Source organism: Polyergus mexicanus, unplaced genomic scaffold (assembly GCF_030449975.1).
Source record: "Polyergus mexicanus isolate NDT 795.1 unplaced genomic scaffold, iyPolMexi1.0 SCAF_6, whole genome shotgun sequence".
NCBI classification, from domain to species: Eukaryota; Metazoa; Arthropoda; class Insecta; order Hymenoptera; family Formicidae; genus Polyergus; species Polyergus mexicanus.
The window spans coordinates 10,025,705-10,038,890 of record NW_027223326.1 but is presented as its reverse complement, the minus strand read 5'-3'; the positions used below and the strand labels follow the sequence as shown (position 1 = coordinate 10,038,890).

Sequence of the window (13,186 nt, the reverse complement as noted above, 5' to 3'; positions counted from 1 at the left end):
AAGCAGTGGTATCAACGCAGAGTACTTCGATGTTTTATTGTTGAGAACGATGTATCTGTGATGATTATGTTCGATTAAGAACTAGAACACTACACAGAGTTTAATGGATTAAAGACGAATAAAATAGAGGGAAGCTTTCTATCCGCTTCGCATTCACACACATCTCTTCAATATTGAAGTTTAGCTTCATCCAAATTATATAAAAAAAATTATTGCATTATTATTTGAGAGAATCGTAAAAATTACAAAACTTTTTCACGCGTGCCTCGTTATCAGCTGGTAATTAAAGTAACATTCATTATACGCCAGCAATCTGTGATAGACTCGCGAGAGACGCGGCGTTCTCGAAGTTCTCGAGACGGCAATGACGGCGACGACGATGACGACGACGACAACGAGATTCGCGCGCATTCCATTCGAAATCGGCACAAAAGCAAAACAAAATGTCGCGCCCCACCCGATCCCATGAGGAGAAATCGCGGATCTCCTTCGATGGCGGCGACTGGCGATCCGCGAGTGGGGGATCCCGTGTGTAATATAACCGTGTCCCCTTCTCATTCTCTCTTTCTGACTCGCATCTCTCATTTCCCGCCCGATATCGATCTATCGGCGAATATCTTCCTTCAATCCCCCTTTCCCTCCCACGACGGAAGTAATCTATGAAAACCGCCAGATTAATATCGTTCCCCGATTCGAAGTGTGCCCTTACTTTTTTAAGGGTTCCGTCGATCTATATATAAATATATATATATATATATATATATATATATATATATATATATATATATAAATTTATATATATGGAAATTAAATATTGTATATGTATATTTGTAAAAGTAAGTGATACTACCAACATAGCGTTCTCTCGACGAACCTTTGAATAAAAAATTATGAGAAATCACACACACGATGCGGTCTGTCTCGTTCTTTCTCTTTCTCCTGGCGCGCGCTCGTCGTATTATTCATTACGATCGTTCGGTAACGGAATGGAAAGTGGGGTATGCTTAAACTTCGCAAACTTGACCGCCAAACCGGAGCGAGATTCGTTTCTAAAACCCAAGACAATGAGAGAACGGAGTGTTCTTTATTCATTCGTTCATTAATTGTCTCGGTACTTGTCTTGGAATTAATAATGTGTGCCATTAAAATATCGCGAGATGCAAATACGCAGCGGAATATCCGTTACCGTGCGAACGGCGAAAAAAGATCGCCGGAGAAAAATCTTGTTCATGAATCGCGATCTCGCCGAGTCATCTTTCTTTCTCTCTCTCTTTCTCTCTCTCTCTCTCTCTCTCTCTCTCTCTCTCTCTCCCAAGAACACGTTCCGAATGTTTTCTTGATCGATTTGTGTCCGGTTAGTGTTGTTAAATGCCCCGATATGCGATTGCGATGTGTCACACATGTACATACCATACATTACGAATATGAGAGGACGGTATTTCAATTTATTCACGACGACGAAAACCTTATTCCGGTTTCGTGGTTGCTGTGAAAATCTCGCTCGCGTGTCTCGGCTGCCATCCAGTCGCCGTTGCGGCCTTGATCTGAATGCGATGCCGTGGGTATCGATGATGCGAAGAATTAAGAATCACCCGATCCTCCCACGCCTTGAGAAAACTCTCCAAGAAAGTGCTCCGAATTTCGAGAGCGTCGGCGATGATCCAAGCGATCGTTTTTAGTGATCCGATTATATCGTGAAGCCGATTATATTGTCCTACTGATTTTTTCATATGCATATTTTGGACTATTTATTTTGAGCGTTACGTAATTTTTTTGATTATTATTATCACATAAGAATAATTGGCGAAGTTTTTCATAACAATAAAAATTGATTGAATGTGCTCTAAATCGCTGCGATATGAATAAAATTTACTGTTATTTCACATTTCTTTCTCACAACCAGTATTAAAATATTCTACGAGACTTCAAACTCTTAACAATGCTTAAATCATATTTACAGAGATCTTGCCTTGCCTATAATTTAAAAAAGTTTGCAAGGTAAATAAAAGTTTGGAATTTTTCGTCGATATAAGTTGAGACGCGGCAAATAAAAGTGCATCCTGAAAGGGGAAAGAAATTCTTTCCACGCGAGGAATTAAATCGTGACAAAACGAGAAGCGCATTTACAATGGCTCGCAATGAAGCGCGTGGTTCTTGAATGGCTCTTTACTCCTCTTGTTTTAAACGGTTATCAAATTTGCCTTGCGAATTAAGGCGGATTATACGTAGCGGGATTGTTCTGTCATATGTGTGTGTGGCAGACGTTGCAGGGAACGATGCTAGAATACGTTCGACAATAATGTGCGGGATGTCTCTTCACCATGTCGTTTTCATCCACGCTTTATCATCCGCTAGGAAGGAAAGAAAGAAAAGATCGGAGAGAAAGAAAAGATTCGCGCGGCAGAGAACGGCAAAAAAATAATTCTAATCTCGTGAAATACTACAACCGGCCCCTACAACGTCGCCTGGCGACGGTTGCATTCCGATGCGTCCTCTCTTTCGTCGCTGTTTAAAGCATCATCGTTTCCACGCGTCGAGACGAGCTTAATCAACCGATGGGAAAGGATTCCATCGTCGATTCTAAGGGGCTTCTCTATCCGCAACTAGCAACAGGTTTCTCAATCTCGATCGTAAACGGCAAGTTAAACGCGATTGACCGTGTATCTTTTTTATTCTGATTCGCCTCTTTATTTCACGCTATTAAAATACGCAAAATTATAACTTATATATTTGTTTGTGTATTGTATACGATAAATTACAATGATAAATGCAACATTATTCTTCCTTTGTTCAATCAAGTGCCTTACTCAATCGATCGCAAGCCATCTTTACGCCTGGTATAAATTCTTTGTTCGATAATTTTTCTGCGTCACGCGTGAATGGAAAGTCCCACCCACGATCAAATGCCATTTATCCGAGAAAGAAATGCCAATAGTTTTCGCAACAACACAAAGACGGCATCTTTAAAGTAGCACTCTGTGATAGCGCTTGTCATAGATAATAATTCCTAGCAAATTTTTATAGAATGTTGAATCGCTTAAGATGCAGTTGCAACTAGATAATTACAATGAATGACAAACATTTTAATCTTTTGGAATATTTAATAATTATACGTTATTTAAAAAAATTATATTAATCTTGATTTATTAGACGAATACTCTATTATTCAATTTTCTGGATCAAAAGGACCTTCTTTCCAATTGGCAAAAATTTTCATTTTACATCAATTGATCAAGCATTGCATGCCGTTAACCGTTCTTAATTAAATGTTACTTAATGAAAATGCTAGAGACAACCAGCTTAACGACCGAATGCGGAAAGACAACGTTGATCCTGTACACACTGGGTAGAAGAAATTTTCTCCTCTACTTTGCTGTAGAATGCATCGCCTCCCAATAAAATACTCGCAACAACGTTAAACGACAGCCTGAAAATCTCGCATAAGCGAAAGTAGAGAAAGCTGCGTATCTCGTGGAGCCACGGAGCAAGGCCGTCGCTGTTTAAAGACGAAACACACCTAACGGCGCCATCCAGATGGTAGAATCACGCGCGAGGCTTTCAGATGGGTCACCGGGTATTAATCGCGTGTGCGCGCACCGGATCGATTATCTTTGGCGAGGGTAATAAAAATTTCATGGATCCCGAACGGGGATCCCCTATCGTTAGGGGTCCCGAGTTATCGCGTCGATAAATATTATTCTTGCGATATTTCTCCTTCGTTTGTAGCTTTAATCCGGCGTTTCTGCGTACGATTATGCGAGAATGTTCAAAAAGAATTTTTATTTTTGCGTTAAGCGAAATTATATCGATTAAATCCAGCACATCGGATCGATCTGTAAAAAGTCGCGTATTGTTGCATTATTAACGATAATTCGCGAAGAGGACGAAGATGGGGATGGATGCGATTTCGAAGACTGGCCTGGCGATTTCCTGAGCTAAACAAAGCACCTGCGAGCGCAAGAATCTCGATAATGGAATATTTAATAATTTCGCTGCTCGTTCGCTCGGCGAGTTTCGAAAGAAAGAAATCGAGCGAGTCGGTGAAATTGACTCCTACTAGGTCAGTGGGTGACGGAAGACGAGTGTGACGCGTATTCGTCTATCTGTTTTGCCGCTGCTTGTTTTTAATCGGCGCCAATGTAGATAAACATCCGATGGCAGGCTCCTATCTCTCTGCATCGTTAATTGAAATTCCCCTTGCCGCTCGACGTTTCGAGGAAGGGACAGGATCGGAGATTTTCTCGCAATGCTCAATTTCACTGGCGAAGATAACGCGGTGGTTCGTCTAAAAAAATTAATTCCGCTTAGTGAGAGAGAAAACAACAAATTTACGAATACACATCGCGAAATGCGAGAGTCTCGGATAATTTTGCAAAGTATGTAGAATAAATTGTAAATGCGTTTTATTTATTTAAATATATTATAATATGCATAATGTGTAAAATTATTACTTAAACGAGGAATAAAGAAAGAATTAATTCAATGATAATACAAGTAAAATATATGCAATATTTCCAAAGATCTAATCATTGTTATAAAAAAAGACAAATAACGGTAAAATATAATGAATTAAGAATACGATAGTGAGTTTTATTATTACCAGGACTCAATCAGCTTCAGCAGATTGTATCCTAGCGATTCAAAAAAAAGAATGTCCTTCGAGCCGGATTTGAACCAGCGACCTATGGATATCTCCTCTACACCTTAATGAAGCATTTAAACCTCTACAGTCCACCGCTCTACCAACTGAGCTATCGAAGGCTTGTGATGAAGCTTGCTTAAGTAGCACACATCTTCCAAGAGGCTTTATCTATACGTATTATAAATAACGCACTTATTATCACTTATCATCGCTCTCAAATTAAGGCGATATTAATGTAAAATGAAATATCTATCAAATTTGAAAGAGCGATTTGTGAAAATGTTCTCTAGAAAAATAATTTAATATATATTTCTTTTTAATATTTTAATCCATCATATTTTGCATTTTTTCTCAATTATAATCAGTAATATCCAATATTATTTAATTTCTATTGTTACCATATTTTTTTTCAAAATGACATTTATTTCCCAATCTTCTTTTTAATCTCATGTTAATTGTAAAATTTTAATATATATTATTATTATTATTATTATTATTATTATTATTGATGTTGTTATTATTATCGCAAGCAAAAGTTTTCCTTCGAGCCGGAGTCGAACCAGCGACCTATGGATGTCTCTTTTCTCACAAACAATCAAATAACTACAGTCCACCGCTCTACCAACTGAGCTATCGAAGGCAGTTGTTAATTGGATTTAATTGTACCATCATGAAGAAATTGATAGATAGTACAACCGCGTCAATCGACGCCATTGATAGAGTGGCAATTTACAAAACAACGGCGTAAAATTTACAACACCACTAGCGGGGACTATAATTGCTCTTTTGCCACTCACTCGTGTTCGCCGCGATATTAATGTAACACTTTCATCGCAAGACAGATACAGATCGTAATAATAAACTGTGTTCCGCTACCGGCGTTACACCTGAGCGTTCCGTCTGAACGAGCAAGAATTTCCTTCTCGAGTCTGTCGCGGGAACGATTATCCGAAAGTGGACGTTTATGCGAACCGCGTTACGGTAACGAGGGACAAATTGCCAGGTGGATTGCCTTCTGGTAACGACGGACTCTACCTGATGGAAAATCCCGCTTTTCTCCAGAAGGAGATTTTTTCCGGTAACGAAACCACAGATCGATGAGGAGCACGTGCTCCGGGTTATTAGCCGTTAAAATGCAATAGAAAATAAAAAATAGGATCAATCAGAAACAAATCAAATCATCGGAAACAAATTTCGTCGACGGCAGGAATGACTCCTCCGAATGGATCGACATGTTTTCTTTCGGATGCAAGCAAGAACGCGACCGGAAGATCGATCGAACGAGCGATCGTTACTCGATCTCGAGATCGTCTCCTCAGTGTCACGAGAGTGCAAATTTCTTGCGATCGATCGTCCGGCTTCGTCCTTGCTGTCAGTTCGCTTCACGAGCTCTTATTTCCACGTGTTTTAACGGGTGATTGAGAGACGCAATATGGGAAGAATTTTTCTAGAATGAAAGGCATATGTGTGTGTATGCGTGTGTGGAAGAATGTCCTTACATTGCTCCGAGATTTAGTAACTAACACAGTTTGTTAATGGATTCTTGATTGACGTCTCTCTCTCTTTCTCTCTTTAATATCATGATATTTTTATTAAATATTGAGGAAATATAATTAACATCTTATCTTCTTAATTAACTGATTTGTATTTCCAGGGAGAGAAACATCTATCTCTGATTTTATATAAATATGTATTACGTTTACAAGAATTTATCGATATTATTCGTAGATGATCAGATGTTACAGAGATTTCTAGGAAAAGTATCGAGAAGGTATGTGGAGAGATATTTTTATCGACTTTATAGGAAGTCGCGAAAATGAAAACGAAATTGAATTCAAGAATGGCGCGAGAGAGCCTCAAGCATCTTCCACTATCGCTTTCAACTTTCAACTCTTCGTAAACATCGTGTTCCCCCTGCTCGATGAGTCATCTTTTTTTAATGTCACTGAATATATATCAAAGATGTATCGCGACATGTTATTACGACACGTTTATTACAACATCTCGTATTATCTACAGACGCATCTTGAGAAAGACAGAGAGAGAGAGAGAAATCCAGGCGAGAGAAGATACATATGTAATCATCTGGATTGAACAGAACTCAGAAGCATTACTTATTATGTGATTTTCTTAACTACATATTAGCATTATCCAATCGATCACGAATAAATAGATTATGATTACCGAGTAAACAGATTATTTCTCCATTCTCTTGCTTGAAGGACTAGACGATAAAGTATCGTGATATTAAAAGTCACGACGCGCACATCGTTCCATTAAAAGATATCATAATAATTATTTGATTATATAATCGTAGTCCCAAATATGTAGAATCATAATTTCAATAATATGTCTAATAAAAAATATTTAACATAAAGAAAACTAAATATTTTAGATTATATAACATTCGTAAAAAATAAAGTACAATCACAAAGACGTTATATGCAGAATTAGTTGTATTAATCTCTGATTAAATGACGCGCGAGAAAATTAAATGCAATTCGCGCATCGAATGCAAATCATCGTCAAGCAGTCACGTGAATCGCTGATCGTATTGTACATACGAGCTGTGTAACGGGATATTCCGCTCACATCTCGTTGAGACATCATCTCATGCTTAGGCATACGAGAATCTTCAAGTCTCCTGGGGTTGGTAATCCTCAGTAGCGTGTCTCATCGAGAGATCCCGCCAGATGAATATCCACCCTTCCTCGCGCATCTTTTTGTTCATCCCCTTCCTCCTTAGCTGAATTTTCGATTTCGGCACCGAACTGCGAGACGATTATCGCATACGACGATTTGACAGTGAAAGTTCTTGGCGAATTCGCACGCCTTCGAGGCGTCACATGGCACATAAATTGCACGGACACGCTCGCCTCGAGGCCTTAATCACCCAAAGGGACACGATCCTTCGAGCTATCAATTTACAGAAAGTCCACGTCGGCTAAATGAGATATATGATCGGCGCGGGTCATGATTCCTCTCAGGGACATTCCGAACATGTGTGACGCACCAACGAAACAACACGAGTTGTTTGCGATTATTGAAAAAAGAAGTGGCGAATTGTTTTCGAATTCTTGCAAAGTGATTAAAAAACCTGTCTAATGATGATTTAAATGCAATGCGGATAAGAGGAAAGTAGAATCTGAGAGCGCTTCTTCTCGCATTTAATTCTTAGGACTCTCTTCAGTAACGCACGAAGTTTCTCGAGTTTATTTTTTCTTGTTGCTCGAAACTAACACGAGGTTCCCGGATAAATCTGGGTAATTGTCAAGGATTCGGATCAGTCCACGAAGAGCTATGAATTTTGCGGATCGATAGCTCTTATTCCAGGGACATTCTGACCGCACTCCATCTCCTGTGCGTCTCCTCAGGGGCAAGGTCGACCGCTCCCTACCACCGTAGCACGCACGTGTACGTTTACGAACGTATACATACATATGCGTGCATGGTTTTATCGGAAGAAATGAGCACGTGTACGTGGCTCTCACTCGATCTTTTATCCAGTGCATCAGGGTCTTTTATCCGTGTATCACCAACTCGTCCGACCCTGCGGACAAACTGGTGAAAGTGACAAGAGGCAAGGTCATCTCAGGCCGCCAGAGAGTTACAAAATCAGGAATTCCTCGAAAATCGAACGGCTCGGTTGTGAGTCCGAACAGCTCGAAGTCATATATCGGAGCTGATATTCAGCTGATGGCGAGAGGATAACTTACGCAAAGTTCGTAAAAATTAAGGATTAAAAAGGTCGAAGTAGCACAACCTTTAATGTCGCTTTGTGCGGAAAACGTCTATTCGTTCTTTCACGTTCTAATAAAGAATGCTATCCTTTTGGGGATTCGCGTGACCAAGTTGGAAGAAGATATTTTAGAATGAGAAACGTCACGTCGATATATATTCCGCTCTGTATCTATTTTTCAAGTAAACAATTTCTGTCAAACTTGATTGGAAATTGATCGACATCGCGAATGGATGAGTGAATATTTCCGCGAAGAAAATATAATGTAATGGACGATTTTGTATGAAAAACCGAAACAAATTTTTTTTTTAAATGATGATACTGCTGGCGCTCTATTTTCGCTTGACTCACATATTTCCAGTAAACAATTAAATTTCACCAGCGATTTCTAACGTTACAGTTCGAAGAGACGTGTCGCGTTCATCTTCACGAAAGCGTGACAAGGTGGTCATTCATTTGATTATAAAACGGCTATGAAATATCCTTAAAGACATCCAATAACGCAAGTAATATTTTATAAGAAAATTAAAATGATTCAGAAGAGCAATTACTCTTGAAAAAACAATCTCGAATAAATCTATTTCATTTTGCGTATCAGAGACGCTTTCGAGACATGTGTATATTATATAAATATCTTTGTCTAGCCCGAAGAAAACGGGATATAAGTACTTCTTGGTGAGCGTATTTTAAGTACGAGCGTTGCATACGCATGTCGTCGTAACGAGTGGCAATAAAGTTACGTGCATCTTGCGGAGAGAAAGGTACAGAAATAATCGTCCATGAGGAATTTCCGGGATGTCACTGTTCCCGATTATGATCTATTATTGCCGTTTGATCGCGCGAAGACCAATCGCTTCCTCGGTAGATAAATAACGCATTTATCAAAAACGAAGAAGATATACAGTTACAAGAACGTTTTCCAATATCAGATATAATCTTCCAATGCAAATTAGAAAATGATATAAATCAAGTATGATAGAAATCTATTATTTATTATATTTACTCCATATATATATAGGGTGGGTCATTTTAATTAATCCACTGAAATATTTCAGAACTCCTATTTTTGGATATAAATACATACTTTTACTTAAAAACAATTCTTTTTTTTTTATACTAATTAATTTGTCTTATACATATATATTTATTAATTTATTTTGCACAATAACGTAAAAATTAATTTTTTTCTTTTTTTTTTTAAATGTTGAAATATTATTCATGATGCGTTAAAAAATTAGCAACTTATTTGCATACTCGGCAAAGTGGATATTTTCGATTCAAAAATGAATGATTATTTTCTCTTGATAGGGCTCGTCGTCTCCGTTTTTTACGAGCAATTTTAAATCACCTTGACTTTTTGAATAACATATAACTTGTCGGTAGTAAATGAGCCAAAGAAGAGTATAACGAGGTGCATAGATCAATGCTGAATTTCTACAGTCATGTGATAGTAATATTAAGTAATATACATTGACAGATGCGATACACAAATCGACGTTTGATGTATGTTTTCGTATTGCTCAAAATCACTTTCATAAATTTGTGGCACGAAAAAAACAAAATCGAATTCGGACATTCGTGCGTATCTTACAATAAAGATAAAAATAGGAATCCTTATCATTTTATTAATATTCTCCGGATTCTTCTTTTCATTTTTATAAGAATTCAACAAAATTTAATTCCCTGTCAAAAAATTGTCTCGTTTTTAAACAATTTATTGATTTAACCCGGCCCTGTCGATACATCACGATCTAGAGATCGATTTAGAAAGGTGGATCACAAAATTTGGGTCGCCGTATGGACTTTCTTCGAATCGCGTAATCGTTCCTCCTATCGAGGACTTTCTTAATTAGCATCTTTTAATCGAACTGAAGAAGTGCACACAACGCACATTTCAAAGAACAGAAGCTGATTCCATTTGTGGCACATATGGTAAAAAAAAAAAAAATTGCAATGTATATTTTTGACTCTTTAACCTTATACGTAGAATTCTTACAGACGCTATTCTTCTTTGTCTCGAAATGACTCAACGCATAATAAGTATCCGGACGACGCGTGAGTCGCATGAGAAATGACATGCGAGTCAGGCAGAGTCAACAGTTGAACTTCCACGAGGCACAGAAGCATCAAGTAAATAACTTTACAATTAACGAGAATTAATTGCCTGCAATTAATGACAACAAATATGCAATCATTATGTGTTATGCGATCATTATATGTGCGTTGAGAGTTGTAAATTTTCCTACGAGATGTATTTGTAAAATTACAAACGCATCAGCTGCAACTGCAGTGAAAACGCTGCATCAAATACGGCCGCGTCCTTCGCACGGATGACGAAAAAGTGAAGAGAAATGAACACCTGATGTATGATACATAGATCTAATTCGACGAAAGCTCGCTCGATTGCATTCCTATCGATGGCGGGAATCGATAACGTCTCACTGGCCGTGGAACGAATTACGGTAAATAACGGAAGGCTGTTTCTGCAAGGTGAACCACCTTCCTTCTCACCTACCTACCTACAGAGAGCAAAACGGCCGACGTACCTTTCCAAGCGGAATTTCTCTCCTGCGATTCTCCTTCAGAAAGTTTACGGGATAAAAAATAATCAACGTCCGATTATTCCGCGTCTTTCAACGTTAATCGACATTTCATTTATAACGAGATATTTAATTCTCGATTAATATATAGAAAAAAAAAAAAAGATTGCGGAAAAATTGCGTAACCAATCTTGAAATGTGTGCCGAGATTTATAAATTCTCTTCTTATTTTTAAACATCTAGTGTGTCGTGAGATTAATAAACTGCTGATCTTTCTCGGCACAACGTGTAAAGAAGCGATTCTTTGTAATATTATCTTCTTAATTAATTTATCCCTCGCGGATGCGACTCGTGATATTAGCTCGAGGCTGGCAATTATTACAGATTTTGATTAACGTATCGGCTTAATGTGCCACGAGAGCTTATCTTCGCGCGTGCATAAAGTTTTTTATTTAATAGAACGTAAGAATAAATTGAGATTTTTCGCGGAAGCACAGCTAATAATTCTTCCCGTCGCATTCTTGTTCAACTATTCTCGTAATGCGCACTTTCTGCATACATTAAGATCGCGACTGTCGATATACGTCGCTAGTAGATCGTTCGAATAGAATATCTGGAGAATCTGTTATTGAAATCTTTCTCGACGACGGCCTTAAAAACTTATTAAATATACATAAGAATTGCTCCACCCTCTTAATGTATTTCTAATTTCATTTCTCTTTCGCTCAAAATCTTTCGTAGAAGAGAACGCAGAGAACGAACTTTTACCGATCCAAGACTCGTTTTCTCGCGACAGGAATTTTTTCTTTCCGAAAATTCAAGTTGCCACATTGTGTGAAACGGGATTTTATATAATTATATCATAAATCTGACGAAACACACATAAAAATATACGCATACATTTATTAGGCTGTTCAACAGTCATTTCTTCATTGAACGCGAAGCGAAGCAGAAGATTGTTGTCACAAGGTAAACCGCTTTCGTTGCCACGTGTCCGATGATTTTGCAATTAAATCGCCGAGAAATATAATTCAGCTCAACCGTGGTCTTTCTCATAAATCTGAGAAATTCAATCACGATCGAAGCATAATCCCTTTAAGAAATCATTTATATCGATTAATCGTTTTGTTAGTCGTTCCGCGATACGCAAGAACGAGCGTTTGACATTCGACGTTAAGGATGAAGAATCCTCGTTAAATTTTGCGTAAGGGAAACAAAAAGAAAAGCGCGAATAATTTTCTTGCATTTCTACATAATATCGATAGTTTTGACACGTTGCACAAAGGCCAAGTGTCCCGATTATTCCGCCTTCGCTTCTCTCCGGATCGGAAAGCGTCGGTGTCTCTCTCGATGGGAAAGTCTGGATAAGGCGAGCCGCGCACGGCAGCGCAATAACGACGCCGCGGAGAGAGAAGAAACGTTTCGAAATACGAGATGCGCATAATTATGCGCGCCTACTTATAGCTGCATCGAGAATGCAGCGACGTCCTCCTCGTTTTTCTGACACGCCCTCGACCGTTCCTACCTTCCGATCGGCGTTTAAAGCGTTTCTTGCAAAAACACATCGTCGTCGTTGTCGTCGCCGAACAAAGCGGGATTCCTCGTCGACGGGAAAATTTCACAGGAAAAATCGCGCCGCGAATTTTCGCCTCGAACTTCGTCTTATATTATATTTTATATATAATTTTGCAGGCTTGTAAAATTATATTTCGCACGTAGCAGCTCGCAACCTGAACATCTCGCAATCCTACTTCATAACAATTACGTCATTGTACGTTTTGCAATGTATATCTAATGAGAAAACATCAAAGAGTCCGCTGGGAAGATATCATTTTTATCGATTTATCCGCTCGCTTAATTTATAAATAATAAATTTGCTGAATCTTTTATGTATGCGATACGGTTGTAATTATAATGTGCGCGTGAGTTTTAAATCTTTCACGAAAAGATTAATCGAGTATAGTTTGAATATAAAAATGTTGTGGAAAAGAAACTCGTATCGTTCCACGTGTAACCGAAAGGTAGAGGTAAACGGGTCAGATCAATGATCGTCGATCAAAGCACGTCGATTAATCGATTGAATTCCGATCGCGTAGCAAAAGAGGGCTCTTTCGTATGATAGACGCACACCAGGGACAACGTGATTTTCACCTTGACCGTGAACAGGTCACTGTCCACGGTTATTCCGGCATCCCGAGATGATCGACTTTTCGGATTGATCCGACTAATTGAAACATACGCTGCACGTTTGTCATAAAATAAGTA

The 13,186-nt window shown here is 38.5% G+C and overlaps 2 non-coding genes across 2 annotated transcripts; both read right to left on the bottom strand.

The window, feature by feature from the left end:
• Positions 1–4,654: 4,654 nt before the first annotated feature.
• On the bottom strand, positions 4,655–4,761 carry Trnay-gua (transfer RNA tyrosine (anticodon GUA)). Its single transcript has 2 exons — positions 4,725–4,761; positions 4,655–4,690 (listed from the first exon to the last, which is right to left on the bottom strand). It is a non-coding gene; the product is annotated as a tRNA-Tyr (tRNA).
• Positions 4,762–5,181: 420 nt separating this feature from the next.
• On the bottom strand, positions 5,182–5,282 carry Trnay-gua (transfer RNA tyrosine (anticodon GUA)). The gene is made up of 2 exons: positions 5,246–5,282; positions 5,182–5,217 (listed from the first exon to the last, which is right to left on the bottom strand). It is a non-coding gene; the product is annotated as a tRNA-Tyr (tRNA).
• Positions 5,283–13,186: the final 7,904 nt, after the last annotated feature.